General features: G+C 38.6%; 1 protein-coding gene across 2 annotated transcripts in view; it reads left to right on the forward strand.

Annotated features, from left to right (window-relative positions):
* Positions 1–19,798, forward strand: part of MICU1 (mitochondrial calcium uptake 1) — a 199,721-nt gene that overhangs the window by 164,005 nt on the left and 15,918 nt on the right. The window lies entirely within an intron of this gene.

Consider the following 19,798-nt stretch of genomic DNA (forward strand, 5'->3'; position numbering starts at 1 on the left):
TATCATGAGGCAATCTTAATTCTGTGTATTTTTCCACCATAGATTAATTTTGTCTGTTCTAGAACTTCACACAAATGGAATTATACAATGTACACTCTTTCTAAAGTTTCTCTCAGCGTGTGCTTGAGATCCACCCATGTTGTTGCATGTACAGTAGTTTGTTCCTTTTTTATGAATAGTAATCCACTGTATGAATACACCACAATTTGTTTATCCACTCTTCTGTTGGACACCTTGGCTGTTTCTAGTTATTGACTATCTTGAATCAAGCCACTATGAACATTCTTATGTTAGTCTTTTTGAGGACATGTATTTTCATTTTTCTTGGATAAATACCTAGGAGTAAATTGCTGTGTCCAGAGAAAGGTATTTCGTTTATAAAAAAAACTTTCAGACCCTTTTTCATAGTGTATCTTTTTTATACTCCCACTAAAAATGTACAGCGGTTCAAGTGGTTCCACATTCTTGTCAACAGTTGGTGGTATCAGTCTTTTTTAATTCTTGTGATTCTGGAATGTATATAAAGGTATCTTATGTTTGTTTGGGTTTTTTTAATATTTATTTTTTTGTTTTATTTTTGGCTGCGTTGGGTCTTTGTTGCAGCACGTGGGATCTTCGTTGTGGCATGCAGGAACTTTTGTTGCAGCACGCGGGCTCTTCATTAAGGTGTGCGGGCTTCTCTCTCTAGTTGTGGCACGCAGGCTCAGTAGTTGCAGCATGCAGGCTCAGTATTTGCAGTGCGAAGATTCTCTGGTTGTGGCGTACAGGCTCCAGAGTGCGTGGGCTCTGTAGTTGTGGCACGAGGGCTCCAGAGCACGTGAGCTCTGGAGTTGCAGCACTCAGGCTCTCTAGTTGTGGCTTGCATGCTCAGTAGTTGCAGCGCGTGGGCTTAGTTGCACTGTGGCGTATGGGACCTTAGTTCCCCACCCAGGGATCGAACCCATGTCCCCTGCATTGGAAGGCAGATTCTTAACCACTGGACCACCAGGGAAGTCCCCTCATTGTGTTATTCATTTGTACTTCCCTGATGACCTCTGCTATTGAGCAACTTTTTGTGTTCTCATCATTCAGATATCTTCTTTGGTGAAGTGTCTGTTCAAATCTTTTACCCATTTTTATAAGTTTGCTTGTCTTATTGAATTGTGGAATTTCTTGGTATATTCTAATATAAGTCCTATATCAGATATATATTTTGTGAACAGCTTCCTAGTCTGTGGCTTGCCTATTCATTTTCTTAATGGGGTCTTTTTTTTTTTTACATCTTTATTGGAGTATAATTGCCTTACAATGGTGTGTTAGTTTCTGCTTTATAACAAAGTGAATTAGCTATACATATACATATATCCCCATATCTCCTCCCTCTTGCGTCTCCCTCCCACCCTCCCTATCCCACCCCTCTAGGTGGTCACAAAGCACCGAGCTGATCTCCCAGTGCTATGTGACTGCTTTTCACTAGCTATCTATTTTACATTTGGTAGTGTATATATGTCCATGCCACTCTCTCACTTCGTCCCAGCTTACCCTTCCCCCTCCCCGTGTCCTCAAGTCCTTTGTCTCTGTCTGAGTCTTTATTCCTGTCCTGCCCCTAGGTTCTTCAGAATCTTTTTTTTTTTTAGATTCCACATATATATGTGTTAGCATACAGTATTTGTTTGTCTGTTTCTGACTTATTTCACTCTGTATGACAGACTCTAGTTTCATCCACCTCACTACAAATAACTCAATTTCGTTTCTTTTTATGGCTGAGTAATATTCCATTGTATATATGTGCCACATCTTCTTTATCTACTCATCTGTCGATGGACACTTAGGTTGCTTCCATGTCCTGGCTATTGTAAATAGAGCTGCAATGAACATTGTAGTACATGACCCTTTTTGAATTATGGTTTTCTCAGGGTATATGCCCAGTAGTGGGATTGCTTAGTCATATGGTAGTTCTATTTGTAGTTTTTTTTTTTTTTTTTTTTTTTTTTGCGGTATGCGGGCCTCTCACTGTTGTGGCCTCTCCCGTTGCGGAGCACAGGCTCCGGACGCGCAGGCTCAGTGGCCATGGCTCACGGGCCCAGCCACTCCGCGACATGTGGGATCTTCCCAGACCGGGGCACGAACCCGTGTCCCCTGCATCGGCAGGCGGACTCTCAACCACTGCGCCACCAGGGAAGCCCCTATTTGTAGTTTTTTAAGGAAACTCCATACTGTTCTCCACAGTGGCTGTATCAATTTATATTCCCACTAACAGTGCAAGAGGGTTCCCTTTTCTCCACACCCTCTCCAGCATTTATTGTTTGTAGATTTTTTGATGATGGCCATTCTGATTGGTGTGAGGTGATACCTCATGGTAGTTTTGATTTGCATTTCTCTAATGATTAGTGATGTTGAGCATCCTTTCATGTGTTTTTTGGCAGTCTGTATATCTTCTTTGGAGAAATGTCTATACTACAAAGCTACAGTAATCAAGACAGTATAGTACTGGCACAAAAACAGAAAGATAGATCAATGGAACAGGATAGAAAGCCCAGAGATATACCCACGCACATATGGTCACCTTATCTTTGATAAAAGAGGCAGGAATGTACAGTGAGAAAGGACAGCCTCTTCAGTAAGTGGTGCTGGGAAAACTGGACAGGTACATGTAAAAATATGAGATTAGATCACTCCCTAACACCATATACAAAAATAAGCTCAAAATGGATTAAAGACCTAAATCTAAGGCTAGAAACCATCAAACTCTTAGAAGAAAACATAGGCAGAACATTCTATGACATAAATCACAGCAAGATCCTTTTTGACCCACCTCCTAGAGAAATGGAAATAAAAACAAAAATAAACAAATGGGACCTAATGAAACTTCAAAGCTTTTGCACAGCAAAGGCAACCATAAACAAGACCAAAAGACAACCCTCAGAAAGGGAGAAAATATTTGCAAATGAAGCAACTGACAAAGGATTAATCTCCAAAATTTATAAGCAGCTCATGCAGCTCAATAACAAAAAAACAAACAACCCAATCCAAAAATGGGCAGAAGACCTAAATAGACATTTCTCCAAAGAAGATATACAGACTGCCAACAAACACATGAAAGATTGTTCAACATCATTAATCATTAGAGAAATGCAAATCAAAACTACAATGAGATATCATCTCACACCGGTCAGAATGGCCATCATCAAAAAATCTACAAACAATAAATGCTGGAGAGGGTGTGGAGAAAAGGGAACACTCTTGCACTGCTGGTGGGAATGTGAATTGGTACAGCCACTGTGGAGAACAGTATGGAGGTTCCTTAAAAAACTACAAATAGAACTACCATATGACCCAGCAATCCCACTGGGCATATACCCTGAGAAAACCATAATTCAAAAAGAGTCATGTACGAAAATCTTCATTGCAGCTCTATTTACAATAGCCAGGATATGGAAACAACCTAAGTGTCCATCATCGGATGAATGGATAAAGAAGATGTGGCACATATATACAATGGAATATTACTCAGCCATAAAAAGAAACGAAATTGAGCTATTTTGTAATGAGGTGGATAGACCTAGAGTCTGTCATACAGAGTGAAGTAAGTCAGAAAGAGAGAGACAAATACCGTATGCTAACACATATATATGGAATTTAAGGGGAAAAAATGTCATGAAGAACCTAGGGGTAAGACAGGAATAAAGACATAGACCTACTAGAGAATGGACTTGAGGATATGGGGAGGGGGAGGGGGAAGGGTAAGCTGTGACAAAGCGAGAGCGTGGCATGGACCTATATACACTACCAAATGTAAGGTAGATAGCTAGTGGGAAGCAGCCGCATAGCACAGGGAGATCAGCTCGGTGCTTTGTGACCGCCTGGAGGGGTGGGATAGGGAGGGTGGGGAGGGAGGGAGACGCAAGAGGGAAGAGATATGGGAACATATGTATATGTATAATTGATTCACTTTGTTATAGAGCAGAAACTAACACACCATTGTAAAGCAATTATACGCTAATAAAGATGTAGAAAAAAGAAAAAAGAGGTAGGATTGTGATTACAATAACATTGAATAAATAGATTAATCTGGGGAGAATTGACATCTTAGTGATAGAGTCCTCCAGTTTATGAACATATTCTCTCTCTCCATTTTTTTAGGTCTTATTTTATTTCTATCATCAGTGGTTTGTAGTTTTAAATACACAGGTCTTAACACATATTTTTTAAAATTTATGCCCAAGTATTTTATGGTTTTAATGCTATTAAAAATTGAATTTTTATTTCATTTTCCAATTGTTTGCTATTATAAAATACAATTGATTTTTGTATATTGATCTTGTATTCTGTAGTCTTGCTAAATTTGCTCATTCTTCTAGGTATTTTGCGGATTCCTTAGGTTTTTATATGTAAGCAATCATGTCATCTGCGAAGAGAGTTTCACCTCTTCTTTTTTATATTTATGCCGTTTTTTCTTGCCTTGTTGCACTTGCTTCAACCACCAATACAGTGTTGAATACAAGTGCTGAGAGTGGGTATCCTTGACCTCTTCCTGATTTTAGGGGGAAAGCATTCAGTATTTCACCATTAAGTTGGATATTAGATTAGACTGTTCATAGATGCCCATTATCAGATTAAGGAAATTCCTTTCTTTTCCTAATTTAAAAAAAAGTTTTTGTCATCAATATTGAATTTTGACAAAACTTTTTCTATATATATACATAGGAATTATTATATGGCTTTTTTCCTTTATTTTCTTAATATGGTAGTTGCATTGATTATCCTTTATTGTCCTAAAATAAACCCAACTTGGTAATGATGTATTAGTCTTTTTGTATATTGCTAAATTTATTTCTAGCATTTTGTAAAATACTGAGGAATATTGGTCTGTAATTTTCTTTTCTGTAATGTCTTTTCAGATGTTGTAATCAGAGTATACTGTCCTCATAAAATGAGTTGGGGAATTTTTTCTTCTTTATTTTCAGTAAGAGTCTGTGAAAGATCACTGTTCTTTCATTTTGAATTGTTTGATAGAATACACCAATGAAACTATCTGGGCCTGCAGTTTTCTTTGTGGGAACATTTTAATAATTTAATTTTTTAAATAAATACATAGGTATTCAGAGTTTGTGTTTTATCTTGAGTGAATTTTAATACGTTGTCTTTTTTTTAGGAATTTGACCATTTTGTCTGTTATTTAATTTATTGACATAAAGCTGTTCATAATATTCCATCATTATCCTTTTAATATCTATGGATTCTATAAAATCTGAAATCTTACCTTTTACTCCTAACATTGATGAATTATGTCTTCTCTCTCTCCCTCTTTTTTTTTTTTTTCTTATTTAATCTACCTCGGGGGTTAGCAATTTTGTTAAGTTTTTCAAAGGACCAATTTTTGACTTTGTTAATTTTCTCTCTGGTTTTTTGTATTGCATTGATTTCTGCTCATATCTTTATTATTTCCTTCCTTCTACTTATTTTCAGTATACATTACTTTTCTTTTTTTAGCTTAACATGGAACTTTACCTACCTTTTCTAAGATAAGCTTTTTTTTTTTTTTTTTTTTTTTGTCTGTGTTGGGTCTTTGTTTCTGCAAGTGAGCTTTCTCTAGTTGTGGTGAGCAGGGGCTACTCTTCTTTGCAGTGCACGGGCTTCCCATTGTGTTGGCTTCTCTTCTTGCAGAGCACGGGCTCTAGGTGCACAGGCTTCAGTAGTTGTGGCTCTTGGGCTCTAGAGCGCAGGCTCAGTAGTTGTGGCACATGGGCTTAGTTGCTCCGCAGCATGTGGGATCTTCCCTGACCAGGGCTCGAACCTGTGTCCCCTGCATTGACAGGCGGATTCTTAACAACTGCACCACCAGGGAAGACCTAAGATAAGCTTTTGAGGCTATATGTTTTGTTCTAAACATCACTTTATCTATATTTTGATATGTTGTATTTTCACCATCATTCTGTTTGAAATATTTTCTGATTTTCCCCATGATCTTTGGTGACTTATGTTATTTAAAGATATGTTTTTTAATTTCCAAATATTTTGTTTTTTCTAGAGACACTCTTGTTTTTAATTTCTAATTTAATTCCATTGTGGTCAGACAACACACTCCATAAAATTTCAGTTCATTAAAATGGATTGAGACTTGTTTTATGGCCCAGCCTATGGTCAGTTTTTTGATAAATGTTTCATATACATTTGAAAAGAATGTGCGTTCTACGCTTTTGAATATAGTGTTATAAAAATGTCAGTTAGGTCAGGGTGGTTGATAGTGTTCAGATCTTGGATGTCCTTACTGAATTTTTGGCTAGTTGTTCTATCAGTTAGTGAGAATGGAATGTGAAAATCTCCAAGTATGGGGCCTCCCTGGTGGCGCAGTGGTTGAGAGTCCGCCTGCCGATGCAGGGGACACGGATTCATGCCCCCAGGAAGATCCCACATGCCGCAGAGCGGCTAGGCCCGTGAGCCATGGCCGCTGAGCCTGTGCGTACAGAGCCTGTGCTCCGCGATGGGAGAGGCCACAACAGTGAGAGGCCCGCATACTGCAAAAAAAAAAAAAAAATCTCCAAGCATGATGTGTGAATTTGTCTGTTTTTCCCTTTATTTCTTTTTTCATATCTCCATGATTTAATCAAGGATCTCATATTACATTTTATTTTATTTTTTATACAGCAGTTTCTTATTAGTTATCTATTTTATACATATTAGTGTATATATGTCAATCCCAATCTCCCAATTCATCCCACCACCACCACCACCCCTGCCACTTTCCCCCCCTTGGTGTCCATACGTTTGTTCTCTACATCTGTGTCTCTATTTCTGCCTTGCAAACCGGTTCATCTGTACCACTTTTCTAGATTCCATATATATACATTAATATATGATTTTGTTTTTCTCTTTCTGACTTCCTTCACTCTGTATGACAGTCCATAGGTCCATCCATGTCTCTACAAATGACCCACTTTCGTTCCTTTTCATGGCTGCATAATATTCCATTGTATATATGTACCAAATCTTTTTTATCTATTTGTGTGTCGATGGGCATTTAGGTTGCTTTCGTGACCTGGCTATAGTAAGTAGTGCTGCAATGAACACTGGGGTGCATGTGTCTTTTTGAATTATGGTTTTCTCTGGGTATATGCCCAGTAGTGGGATTTCTGGGTCATATGGTAATTCTAGTTTTAGTATTTTAAGGAACCTCCATACTGTTCTCCATAGTGGCTATATCAATTTACATTCCCACCAACAGTGCAAGAGGGTTCCCTTTTCTCCACACCCTCTCCAGCATTTGTTGTTTGTAGATTTTCTGATGATGCCCATTCTAACCGGTGTGAGGTGATACCTCATTGTAGTTTTGATTTGCATTTCTCTAATAATTAGTGATGTTGAGCAGCTTTTCATGTGCTTCTTGGCCATCTGTATGTCTTCTTTGGAGAGGTGTCTATTTAGGTCTTCTGCCCATTTATTGATTGTGTGGTTTGGTTTTTTAATATTCAGCTGCATAAGCTGTTTATATATGCTGGAGATTAATCCTTTGTCCATTGATTCTTTTGAAAATATTTTCCCCATTCTGAGGGTTGTCTTTTTGTCCTACTTATAGTTGCCTTTGCTGTGCAAAAGCTTTGAAGTTTCATTAGGTCCCATTTGTTTATTTTGGCTTTTATTTGCATTACTTTAGAAGGTGGATCAAAAAAGATCTTGCTGTGATTTATGTTAAAGAGTGTTCTTCCTATGTTTTCCTCTAAGAGTTTTATAGTGTCTGGGCTTACATTTAGGTCTCTAATCCATTTTGAGTTTATTTTTGTGTATGGTGTTAGGGAGTGTTCTAATTCCATTCTTTTACATGTAGCTGTCCAGTTTTCCCAGCACCACTTATTGAAGAGACCGTCTTTTCTCCATTGTATATCATTGCCTCCTTTGTCATAGATTAGTTGACCATAGGTGCTGGGTTTATCTCTGGGCTTTCTATCCTGTTCCATTGATCTATATTTCTGTTTTTCTGCCAGTACCATATTGTCTTGATTTCTATAGCCCTGTAGTCTGAAGTGAAGGAGTCTGATTCCTTCAGCTCTGTTTTTTTCCCCTCAAGAGTGCTTTGGCTATTCGGGGTCCTTTGTGTCTCCATACAAATTTTAAGATTTTTTGTTCTAGTTCCGTAAAAAATGCTACTGGTAATTTGACAGGGATTGCATTGAATCTGTAGATTGCTTTGGGTAGTATAGTCATTTTCACAATATTGATTCTTCCAATCCAAGAACGTGGTATATTTCTCCATCTGTTTGTGTCATCTTTGATTTCTTTCAACAGTGTCTTATAGTTTTCTGAGTACAGGCCTTTTACCTCCTTAGGTAGGTTTATTCCTAGGTATTTTATTCTTTTTGTTGCAATGGTGAATGGGATTGTTTCCTTAATTTCTTTTTCTGATCTTTCATTGTTAGTGTATAGGAATGCAAGAGATTTCTGTGCATTAATTTTGTATCCTGCAACTTTACAAATTCATTGATTAGCTCTAGTAGTTTTCTGGTGGCATCTTTAGAATTCTCTATGTATAGTATCATGTCATCTGCAGACAGTGACAGCTTTACTTCTTCTTTTCCACCTTGTATTCCTTTTATTTCTTTTTCTTCTCTGATTGCTGTGGCTAGGACTTCCAAAACTATGTTGAAAATAGTGGCAAGAGTGGACAGCCTTGTCTTGTTCCTGATCTTAGGGGAAATGCTTTCAGTTTTTTACCATTGAGAATGATGTTTGCTGTGATTTTGTCATATATGGCCTTTATTATGTTGAGGTAGGTTCCCTCTCTGCCCACTTTCTGGAGAGTTTTTATCATAAATGGGTATTGAATTTTGTCGAAAGCTATTTCTGCATCTATTGAGATGATCATATGGTTTTTATTCTTCAATTTGCTAATATGGTGTATCACATTGATTGATTTGCGTATATTGAAGAATCCTTGCATCCCTGGGATAAATCCCACTTGATCATGGTGTATGACCCTTTTAATGTGTTGTTGGATTCTGTTTGCTAGTATTTTGTTGAGGATTTTTGCATCTATATTCATCAGTGATATTGGTCTGTAATTTTCTTTTTTTGTAGTATCTCTGTCTGGTTTTGGTATCAGGGTGATGGTGGCCTCGTAGAATGTGTTTGGGAGTGTTCCTCCCTCTGCAATTTTTTGGAAGAGTTTGAGAAGGATGGGTGTTAGCTCTCCTCTAAATGTTTGATAGAATTCACCTGTGAAGCCATCTGGTCCTGGACTTTTGTTTGTTAGAAGATTTTTAATCACAGTTTCAATTTCATTCCTTGAGATTGGTCTGTTCATATTTTCTATTTCTTCCTGATTCAGTCTTGGAAGGTTATACCTTTCTAAGAATTTGTCCATTTCTTTCACTTTGTCCATTTTAGTGGCATAGAGTTGCTTGTAGTAGTCTCTTAGGATGCTTTGTATTTCTGCGGTGTTCATTGTAACGTCTCCTTTTTCATTTCTAATTTTATTGAGTCCTCTCCTTCTTTTTCTTGATGAGTCTTGCTAAAGGTTTATCAATTTTGTTTATTTTCTCAAAGAACCAGTATTTAGTTTTATTGATCTTTGCTATTGTTTTCTTTGTTTCTGTTTCATTTATTTCTGCTCTAATGTTTATGATTTCTTTCCTTCTCCTAACTTTGGGTTTTGTTTGTTCTTCTTTTTCTAGTTCCTTTAGATATAAGGTTAGATTGTTTGAGATTTTTCTTACTTCTTGAGATAGGATTGTATTGATATAAACTTCACTCTTAGAACTGCTTTTGCTGCATCCCATAGGTTTTGGATTGTCGTGTTTTCATTGTCATTTGTCTCTAGGTATTTTTTGATTTCCTCTCTGATTTCTTCAGTGATCTCTTCGTTATTTAGTAACATATTGTTTAGCCTCCATGTGTTTGTGTTTTTTACGTTTTTTTCCCTGTAACTGATTTCTAATCTCATAGCATTGTGGTTGTAAAAGGTGCTTGATATGATTTCAGTTTTCTTACATTTACCACGGCTTGATGTGTGACCCAAGATGTGACCTATCCTGGAGAATGTTCCATGTACCCTTGAGAAGAAAGTGTAATCTGCTGTTTTTGGATGGAATGTCCTATAAATATCAATTAAATCTATCTGGTCTATTGTGTCATTTAAAGCTTGTGTTTCCTTATTGCTTTTTTTTCTGGATGATCTATCCATTGGTGTAAGTGAGGTGTTAAAGTCCCCCACTATTATTGTGTTACTGTCGATTTCCTCTTTTGTAGCTGTTAGCATTTGCCTTATGTATTGAGGTGTTCCTATGTTGGTTGCATATATATTTATAATTGTTATATCTTCTTGGATTGATCCCTTGATCATTATGTAGTGTCCTTCCTTGTCTCTTGTAACATTCTTTATTCTAAAGTCTATTTTGTCTGATATGAGTATTGCTACTCCAGCTTTCTTTTGATTTCCATTTGCATGGAATATCTTTTTCCATCCCCTCAATTTCAGTTGGTATGTGTCCCTAGGTCTGAAGTGGGTCTCTTGTAGACAGCATATATATGGGTCTTGTGTTTTTGTTTTTTTTTAATTAATTAATTCATTATTTATTTTTGGCTGTGTTGGGTCTTCATTTCTGTGCGAGGGCTTTGTCTAGTTGTAGCAAGCAGGGGCCACTCTTCATCGCGTTGCGCGGGCCTCTCACTATTGCGGCCTCTCTTGTTGCGGAGCACAGGCTCCAGACGCGCAGGCTCAGTAGTTGTGGCTCACGGGCCTAGTTGATCCGTGGCATGTGGGATCTTCCGAGACCAGGGCTCAAACCTGTGTTCCCTGCGTTGGCAGGCAGACTCTCAACCACAGTGCCACCAGGGAAGCCCTGGGTCTTGTTTTTGTATCCATTCAGAAAGCCTGTGTCTTTTGGTTGGAGCATTTAATCCATTCACATTTAAGGTAATTATCAATATGTATGTTCCTATGACCATTTTCTTATTTGTTTTGGGTTTGTTTTTGTAGGTTCTTTTCTTCTCTTGTGTTTCCCACTTAGAGAAGTTCCTTTTGCATTTGTTGTAGAATTGGTTTGGTGGTGCTGAATTCTCTTAGCTTTTGCTTATCTGTAAAGCTTTTGATTTCTCTGTCAAATCTGAGGGAGATCCTTGCCAGGTAGAGTAATCTTGGTTGTAGGTTCTTCCCATTCATCACTTTAAGTATATCATGCCACTCCCTTCTGGCTTGCAGAGTTTCTGATGAGAAATCAGCTGTTGACCTTATGGGAGTTCCCTTATATGTTACTGGTCGTTTTTCCCTTGTTGCTTTTAATAATTTTTCTTTGTCTTTAATTTTTGTCAATTTGATTACTTTCTGTCTTGGTGTGTTTCTCCTTGGGTTTATCCTGCCTGGGACTCTCTGCGCTTCCTGGACTTGAGTGGCTGTTTCCTTTCCCATGTTAGGGAAGTTTTCAACTATAATCTCTTCAAATAATTTCTTAGGTCCTTTCTCTCTTCTTCTTCTGGGATGCCTATAATGCAAATGTTGGTGCATTTAACGTTGTCCCAGAGGTCTCTTAGGCTGTCTTCATTTCTTTCCATTCTTTTTTCTTTATTCTGTTCCACAGCAGTGAATTTCACCATTCTGTCTTCCACATCACTTATCCATTCTTCTGCCTAAGTTATTCTGCTATAGATTCTTTCTAGTATATTCATTTCAGTTATTGTATGATTCATCTCTGTTTGTTTGTTCTTTAACTCTTCTAGGTGTTTGTTTTTTAATTCTTCTAGGTCTTTAAACATTTCTTGCATCTTCTCGATCTTTCCCTCCATTCTTTTTCCAAGGTCCTGGATCATCTTCACTATCATTATTCTGAATTCTTTTTCTGGAAGATTGCCTATCTCCACTTCATTTAGTTGTTTTTCTGGGGTTTTATCTTGTTCCTTCATCTAGTACATAGTCCTCTGCCTTTTCATCTTGTTTATCTTTCTGTGAATGTGGTTTTCATCCCACAGGCTTCAGAATTGTAGTTCTTCTTGCTTCTGCTGTCTGCCCTCTGGTGGATGAGGCTATCTAAGAGGCTTGTGCAACCTTCCTGATGGAGAGACTGGTGGCAGGTAGAGCTGGGTGTTGCTCTGGTGGGCAGAGCTCAGTAAAACTTTAATCTGCTTGTCTGCTGATGGATGGGGCTGGGTTCCCTCCCTTTTGGTTGTCTGACCTGAGGCAACCCAGCACTGGAGCCTACCCCGCTCTTTGGTGGAGCTAATGGCAGGCTATGGGAGGGCTCATGCCAAGGAGTACTTCCCAGAACTTCTGCTGCCAGTGTCCTTGTCCCTGCAGTGAGCCACAGCCACCCACCGCCTCTGCAGGAGACCCTTCAACACTAGCAGGTAGGTCTAGTTCAGTCTCCTATGGGGTCACTGCTCCTTCCCCTGGGTCCTGATGTGCACAGTACTTTGTGTGTGCCCTCCAAGAGTGGAGTCTCTGTTTCCCCTAGCCCTGTCGGTGTCCTGCAATCAAATCCCACTAGCCTTCAAAGTCTGATACTCTAGGAATTCCTCCTCCTGTTGCTGGACCCCCTGGTTGGGAAGCCTGACGTGGGGCTCAGAACCTTCACTCCAGTGGGTGAACTTCTGTGGTATAAGTACTCTCCAGTTTGTGAGTCACCCACCCAGGGGTTATGGGATTTGAGTTTCTTGTGATTGCGCCCCTCCTACTGTCACACTGAGGCTTCTCCCTTGTCTTTGGATGTAGGGTATCTTTTTTGGTGAGTTCCAGTGTCTTCCTGTTGATGATCGTTCAGCAGTTAATTGTGATTCCGGTGCTCTCACAAGAGGGACTGAGCACATGTCCTTCTACTCTACCATCTTGAACCAATCTCATCTGTTTTTCCCTTTAAATGATGTCAGTCTTTGCTTCATTAATTTTGAGCTCTGGTATTAAGTGCATACATACTTAATGATTATGATTATTGTCTTTTCTTGATGAACTGGCCATTTTATCATTATGAAATATTCCCCCTTTGTGTTTAGTAATACGCCTTTTCTTGAATTCTGTTTTGTCTGGTATTGATTTAATTACTCCAGCTCTTTGGGTAGTTATTGTTTGCATGGTATGTCTATTCTTTTATGTTAAACCTATCTGTGTCTTTCAGGTATATCTCTTCTAGACATAGAGTTGGGTCTAGTGGCCTTTTAGCTATACTTTTTTGCATTTTATATTTTAGTGGTTTCTCTAGAAATTATAACTTTTCATGGTTTACTTAAAGTTAATATTGTACCACTTCAAGTGAAATGTAAGAACCTTGCATTCATACAGTTCCATTTCCCATCATTCCATCCTTTATGCCATAGCTGTCATTTTGTATTTCCTCTATATATGTTATAATCCCTATCCTATAATGTTAGCATGTTTGTTTTCAACAATTATATTTTTCAGTAAATTAACAGAAAAAAATAATTTTTATACTTAGCCACATTTACCATTTATTCATACTTACCAGTTTGAGTGTTTTTCATTTATTTCTGAATATCTAAAATTTTATCTGGTATCACTTACATCAGTTTGAAGAACTTCCTTTATCATTTATGGTATGAATCTGCTGGCAGTTAATTCTCTTAGTTTTTGGTTTATCTGACAATGTTTTTATTTCACCATTGGGTACTGTGATTTGTGATTTTTAAGTCTCTCCAAAGCACCGACTCAGGTTTTATAAGCACAGTCTTGCTTATTCAACACTTTCTGATGGATTTCTTAAGATTTTCTAATATAAGATCATGCTATGTGCAAACAGAGATCATTTTACTTCTTCCTTTCCATCCTGGATGCCTTTTATTTCATTTTCTTGATCCACATAACTTTTTAAAACAGCATTTGTCTCCTTGCTTGTTTACATATTTATTTTTGTTTGTTTAAAATAATACCTCCTCTGACCTTTGTAGAAGCCTTTGGAAAAAATTAATGAAATCATGGAGGTTATGTATGTGTATGTGTAATACCACAGGGTCATTTCTCCAGAATAGCTTTGGTTGTATTGCTTTGTTTCACAAAACAGATTTGACAGCATCTGCAAATCCAAAGATGTAAGATTTGAAGTCATCACTCATTATTAAAATAAAATTAATAAGCTCCTATTTATATTTGCATACCTTTTTTTTGAAAAGTCCAACTAAAGACAATAGATTCACTTTAAAGAACAATTATATAGGATGAATCACTGTCTGTGTTAAAATTATAGGATGTACAAAATAGAATGATTCAGGGTAATGGTAGCAAAGGAAAGTGCAACCTAGTGGTTAAAGAAAAAAAAGATAAAGTGTTTCTTTCAAATGACTTCAAACCATTTCCTGGGATGTTTAGTCTCTCCATAGAGTTCATGCCTCATTATCCTTGTTAACAGAGGCAGTGGTACAAATTATACAGTCTTATCTGATATCCAAAAATATGTTTGGTTTTGAGATAGATGATATTTGGCATTTATTTTGACTTCTTAGATTGTTTTATCTGTGTAACTTTGGAGTCCCTGAGTGTAAAAGATAGATATCTAGGGGAAACTGCCCTAGATTCATACTAAGTAAGAGGAAGAAGCCAAGTGTATTCATTTCCCAGGGCTGCTGTAACAAATTACCACAAACATGGTGATCTAAAACAACAGAAAGTTATTTCACAGTTCTGAAGCCCACAAATCTGAAATCAAGATGTTTGCAGGGCCACACTCCCTCTGAAGGCTCTAGGGAAGAATCTTCCCTTGCCTCTTCCAGCTTCTGGTGGCTTAGTCACTCCTTGGCTTGTGGCTGCATATTACCAATCACTACTTCTGTCTTCACGTGGTCTTCCCCCTCCTTCTCTCTTCTGTATATCTGTGTGTCCATCCTTTTTATATCTCTTGTAAGGACACTTGTCATTGGATTTAGGGCCCACCTGGTATCATCTCAAGATCCTTAATTACATCTGCAAATCCCCTTCTTCCAAACAAAGTCATATTCACAAGTTCTAGAGGCTAAGATGTAGGACATATCTCTTGGGGTAGCCACCATTCAATGCACTGTAGCAACCAAGACCTAAATATCACTCATACATAGTCCACAAAGTAAGGCAAAAATAGAAACAAAAAAGTATATGAGTTTAATTTACCGTGAGAATATTTGTATTGTCTGTTTAAAAACTCATTTTTGGGCTTCCCCGGTGGCGCAGTGGTTGAGAGTCCACCTGCCGATGCAGGGGACACGGGTTCGTGCCCCGGTCCGGGAAGATCCCACATGCCGCGGAGCGGCTGAGCCCGTGAGCCTTGGCCGCTGAGCCTGCGCGTCCGGAGCCTGTGCTCCGCAGCGGGAGAGGCCACAGCGGTGAGAGGCCCGTGTACCGCAAAAAATAAAAAAAACTCATTTTTTTAAACCTAATTATACTCTTTGCATGGCTAACTTCTGTTTCTTCAAAGAGGCCTTCCCTGACTACTCAATATAAATTATAAAAAAACTAACTATATTGTCTGTAGCTTTTATAGTTTTTTTAAAAAGAGGCATTAACCTAAAATCTTCTGCCTTCACTACTGTCATCAATTCTTATCCATAAATTATAGACATGGGCTTGAATTTTCACAACTATGACTTATCAGGTAGAGCAGAGACTACTAACTGTGATATTTTGTACATAGATAGTAGGCCCTCAATAAATACTTGTTAACTGAATTATGCCTCATCTGTCCAGGAGCTCGAACAAACAAAAGTAAGCATTATCCTTGATTCTGTACTCGTTCATCCCCATATTTGTTTCTTCAATAAATCCGTGTCCCTGCTTCCAGAACATCCTGAATCTGACTCTGTTTCTCCACCTAGCCTACTCTAGTCCTGATCTCTTTACCTAGGCTTACAGGGCTCCATATGGCATGGCTCTTATATACTCTTTGAGTACATCAAATATCACTTTCTTACCAGTTCACTCCATTCCACATGTTCTTTTATATTCTAGATATATCAAGTTCATTCCCACCCAAAAGCCTTTGTTCGGGCTGTTCCTTCACCTCAAGTGCTCTTTCCCAGGATCTCTGTGTATTTGGCTCCTTGTAACTCAGGTCTCATATAAATCACTTTCCTGGTAACTCCATCAGCCTGTATCATAGGCTTTATCACTACCTGATATTTTCTTGTGTATTTATGTGTGCATTTATTATCTGTCTCTGTTTACTAGAATGCTTATCTGTCTTGTTCCTGGATATATTCCCTGTGCCTAGGACAATATCTGGGATAGAGTAGACACCCTATAAATATTTGCTCAATAAATGAATGAGTGAATGAACATCTTAATAGATGTGAAAAAGACATAGGATCTCAAGCCAATAACCCCTCACCTTTGACAGTAGACCCAGAGAACAAATTCATGTCATGAATTCACTGTGTACTATAACCCCTATCTTTTAGACTTAACATACATTTCACCTTCATCCGAGCTTAAGGGGGTCATGATATCAGCAATGTTAAGTGATGTACTGCAGGGTGCATGCAAAGACTAGCCTGTGCTTGGCTACCGTTCCAAGTTCCTTCCCTCTGCCAGATGTGCCTGTCTTCACTTCCTTTGCTCTGCCAGATGTGCCTGTCTTTTGCAGGCTCTCCTTGCACTCTCCCCTTTGCTTTTAAACATTCCTGATCCTAATAGTCATACTAGTGATTTTTCCATTCGTTTGAGTTCTATACCAATTCTCTTTCCACTGAATCATGGAATTTCACTGCTGAGATGAATCTTAGAAGAGAGGAAGAAAAGTGTAATAGTTAAGAATACTGGATTTGAATCTTGGCTCCATCATTGACTAGCTGAGTAGCTTTGGGCAATTTCTGAATTTGGTTTCTATGTTTTTAGAATGAGGATAATAATATCCACCTCATAGGATTGTTCTGAGGATAAATCTACACAAAGCACTTAACCTTGTGCCTATCATGCAGTGAATGTTTAATAAATGCCTGCTGCTTCCATTATGAGGTTGATGATATAACCAGATTTAGTGTGGTTCATCCATTCATTCAGCTAGCAGCATAGGCACTATGCTGGGCACAGGGTTCTACTCTCAAGAAGCTCATAGTCTATTAGGGGAGAAAGAAAAGGATACAAGCTGTTCACGTTGTTGTGATAGGTGCTAATGAGGGCCTCTGACCCCTATGAGGGGTGGGGAAAGAGTGAGGCAGGGGTTGGCACAGGAGTACTTTTGTCTGCCTGCTGCTCTGTCTCAGCTGTCTTCATTTTTTCCCAAAAGGTTAGGACCTTCAGAAATTGGCACCTTTTAGAGGCCCTGGCACTCTCTCTTCCTTGGCTACTTTAGAGCTTGCAAACCTGTCTTTAGACATAATTTAGTACAGAATTTCTGAAACGGCATCGTGAAGGACATTATATACTGCAATATGTTAATGGTTTTGTGGGTTTAAAACAAAACCCAAAAAAAGTGTTCCATGGTTCAAATAAGTTTGGAAAATGCCAGGTTATACAGAATTTCTTCCTGCAGCACTACTCCTGCCAACTTTTTAATATGCTAATGTGCATTATTAATCTCCAAGAGAGTGATATAGTTCCCAAACTTGACTTGCCTCAGAATATCTTTAACAACTTATAGAGCTAATGTTCCTCAGAACAGTTGGAGAACCCAGGCAGGTGGCAACTGCAGATTTACATTCCAGCGTGATGTAATCCCTCAGAGTGAAAATGCCAAATTTCATTGTGGCTGTTTCTTTAGTTCTACGTGGTTCATGTGAGAATGACAACTCTCAGGCAAGAATGACATGTCTTTGTTGAATTTTGACCATTTGGAGAAAGAACCTTTCTGCATGAACTGTAGTACCTTTCTACTATAGGTCATCTCTTTTGTTTAGCACTTAAGAGGAATTGGTTCTATTGCTTATTCATATACATACTGGGCATAAAATTAGATATATAACCTCTCAAGGGCTGTCTGAATGATTTACCTAGTCTGCTGAAGAAGGTAATGGAAAATTGAACATGGCTTCTTCCCCATGGCATCCTATGATGGAAAAGTTAGAAATTATTTGTGTTGGAGCTCTAGAATGAGCTATGGCCTGTATGACTTAGAGTATTCTTATTTCTGCCAAGAGAACAAAAGGTTTCTATGTATGGTAAAGCCCCATTATAAGCACCTTAGGATATTAGAGATTTGGGAAACTTGTAGGTTCAGTTGTGTCCCCCGTGTACTTTGAACTATAATACAGGAAATAATCACACAGATATAGGCCATGGCCTTTAGTACTCATGCCCCAGCACAAGCCCGCTTAAACTGAAAATCATAATTTATGACATGGTTGTCCTTGATTCTTCATAGTTGTCCTATACATACAGTTTACCTTATTACCTGACAAGCCAAGAAAATAAATAGTAAAACCTGTGGCATATCCCCTACAGGATACTCTCTGCAATCCCAAGTATTTTTACTGAAAGTTAGGTAGTAGTATCCCCCATTTTATGAATAAGGAAATATAAAATGAAACAGCTTACTCTTGGTTACCCTGCTAAGTAGAGCTAGAATTCAAGCTCAGGTCTCTCTGATCCCAGTCTGTGTTCTTTCCACACCATCATGTTGTCTCTCAGTATATCCCAAAATGCTGCTGGAATTTGAAAATCATTGCTGAAACGCAATCCAGGAGGAGACAATGCAGGTTCACCATTTTGAACTGTGGTTCTCAATAGCTTAGGGAAGACAGGTTCTAGTCTATTTCCTCCCAGTTCCCTTTGGCTAAGAGTTGACCATTCTTGGGTGAGAATAAAGTCCTTTTGGTAAACTATGATGTTTTGGAGTTAGTGTCCTTCTCTTGAAGATGAAATATGACATTTTCGCCCTACAATTGTCTCTTCTGTTCAGAACCAGGTTCTCCCACTCAGACATGCTCTGACATCTGTAATGCATACCCTACAGTGACACAGACTCTTGGAGTTGTCTAATCTAGCTTCTTATCCCACACAGGAACATCTTAGTAGACACATCTGTGTTCTTCACTTTTCTGACCATATTACTTTTTTTTTTTTTTTTTTTTTTTTGCGGTACGCGGGCCTCTCACTGTTGTGGCCTCACCTGTTGCGGAGCACAGGCTCCGGACGCGCAGGCTCAGCGGCCATGGCTCACGGGCCCAGCCACTCCGCAGCATGTGGGATCTTCCCGGACCGGGGCACGAACCCGTGTCCCCTGCATCGGCAGGCGGACTCTCAACCACTGCGCCACCAGGGAAGCCCTATATTACTTTTTGGTGAAGAAACCAATACACAAAAGCCTAAAGTTACTTAAATAAGGTCATGTAGCAAGGAAAGTTAGTATCCCTTTAAAGGATACCACAGAACAGAAAAGACATATGTATATACTAAGCTGTCAGTTTCTGAACATCAAATTATAGGATATACAGATGTGGATGGACTTCTCAGCTTTTAACGATCCAGCTGTTCCTCATCACCTCTACTCACTGGTGTAGCAATACCTTGTTATACTTTTAGAGACGATTCCAACATCTAGCATTTATTGAGAGCTAAATATATGCAAGACATTTGTAAGCATAAATTTTGGGTTTAAACTCAAACCTGATTTTGAGTCCCTGTTACTCACTAGCTTTGGACTTTGAACAAATCACTGAAACTCTCAAAACCTCAGTTTCCTGATCTGTAGAACGGTGATAAAGGCTACTTGCCTCAGGGCTATTGTGAAAATTAAATGAGATAACCCTAAATTACTATATTAGATTGAAATTATGACTATACACAGCCGCCTGCTCTGTTTTCAGCCCCAAGGTACTGACTTTCCTCTGCCTGTTTATCTTATTTTTTTAGTTAATTAATTTTTTTTTATTATTATTTTGGCTGCTTTGGGTCTTCATTGCTGCGTGCGGGCTTTAGTTG

The sequence above is a fragment of the Globicephala melas genome, chromosome 16 (genome assembly GCF_963455315.2).
Source record: "Globicephala melas chromosome 16, mGloMel1.2, whole genome shotgun sequence".
Classification (NCBI taxonomy): domain Eukaryota; kingdom Metazoa; phylum Chordata; class Mammalia; order Artiodactyla; family Delphinidae; genus Globicephala; species Globicephala melas.